Source organism: Rhinopithecus bieti, unplaced genomic scaffold (assembly GCF_001698545.2).
Source record: "Rhinopithecus bieti isolate Rb0 unplaced genomic scaffold, ASM169854v2 scaffold_75139, whole genome shotgun sequence".
Taxonomy (NCBI): Eukaryota; Metazoa; Chordata; class Mammalia; order Primates; family Cercopithecidae; genus Rhinopithecus; species Rhinopithecus bieti.
The window spans coordinates 467035-468921 of NW_016827924.1; positions in this window are offsets into that span (position 1 = coordinate 467035).

A 1887-nucleotide genomic window follows, 5' to 3' on the forward strand; every position below is an offset into this window, starting at 1 on the left:
TTTTTGAGATGGAGTCTTGCTCTGTCACCCAGGCTAGATTTAGAGTACAGTGGCATGATCTCGGCTCACTGCAGCCTCCGCCTCCTGGGTTCAAGCCATTCTCCTGCCTCAGCTTCCCAAGTAGCTGAGACTACAGGCGTGTGCTACCACACCCAGCTAAGTTTTGGTTTTTTTTAGTAGAGACGGGGTTTCACTATATGTTGGCCAGGCTGGTCTCAAACTCCTGACCTCAGGTGATCCGCCCGCCTTGGCCTTCCAAAGTGCTGGGGTTACAGGTGTGAGCCACCATGCCTGGCCATTGTTATTTTATTCTTAGTTTATTTTTTGAGGCAGGGTTTCACTCCATCATCCAGGCTAGAGTGTAGTGATGTGATCATAGCTCACTGCAGCCTCGACTTCCTGGGCTCAAGTGATCCTCCAACCTCAGCCTCCTGAGTAGCTAGGACTAAAAGCTTGAGCCAACACACCTGGCCACATTTTTCTTATTCATCAGTTGATGAACATTTGATTTGTATCTACCTTTTGGCTCTTATGACTAATGCTGCTTTGAACATTCATGTACATGTTTTGGTGTAGACATATGTTTTCATATCTCTTGAGTGTATACCTAGGAGTGGAATTGCTGTGTAATATGGAAAGTCTGTATTTAACATGTTGAATGTACTGCCAAACTGTTTTCCAAAGTGGTTGCTTCATTTTGGATTCCCACCAGCAATATATGAGGTATCCAATTTCTCCATGTTCTCACCAACACTTGTTATTATGTGTCTTTTTTATTTATTAGAGCTGTCCTAATGGGTGTGAAGTGCTGCTTCATTGTGGTTCTGATTTACATTTCCCTAATGGCTAATGTTGTTGAACATATTTTCTTGTGCTTATTGGCCATTTATCTTCTTTGGAAAAATGTTTATTTAAATCATTTACCCATTTTTTAATTGGTTGACTTAATTTGTCTTATTATTGGGTTGTAAGAGTTATGCACATGCGCACACACATATATATTTACAGATGGGGTCTCTCTGTGTTGCCCAGGCTGGTCTCAAACTTCTGGGCTCAAGCAATTCTCATACCTCAGCCTCCCAAAGTACCGGGATTATAGGCATGAGCCACCGTGGTTGACCTAGAGTTTTGTTTTGTTTTGTTTTGAGATGAAGTCTTACTCTGTCACTCAGGCTGGAGTGCAACGGCGCAATCTCGGCTCACTGCAACCTCTGCCTCCCAGGTTCAGGTGATTCTCCTCCCTCAACCTCTCTAGTAGCTGGGATTACAGGTGCCAGCCATCATGCCCTGTTAACTTTGTATTTTAAGTAGAGACAGGCTTCACCATGTTAGTCAGGCTGGTCTCGAATGCCTGATCTCAGGGGATCCACCCACCTCAGCTTCCCAAAGTGCTGGGGTTACAGGCATGAGCCACTGCACCTGGCCTAGAGTTCTTTATATATTTTGGATACAAGTTCCTTACCGGATACACGATTTACAAATATTTTTCTCCCATTCTGTGGGTTGTCTTTGTTTTTCTTTGTTTTTTAAGAAATGAGGGACTGGGTGTGGTGGCTCATGCTTGTAATCCCAGCACTTTGGGAGGCCAAGGCAGGCGGATCATATGAGGTTAGGAGTTCAAGACCAGCCTGGCCAACATGGTGAAACCCTGTCTCTACTAAAAATACAAAAATTAGCCAGGCGTGGTGGCACATGCCTGTAATCCCAGCTACTCAGGAGGCTGAGGCAGGAGAATTGCTTGAACCCAAGAGGTGGAGGTTGCAGTGAGCCGAGATCATGCCAGTGCACTCCAGCCTGGGTGACAGAGAGAGCACTCCAACTCAAAAAAAAGAAAAGAAAAGAAAAGAAAAGAAGGAGGGAGGGGGAGGGGACAGGAGAGGGGAGGGG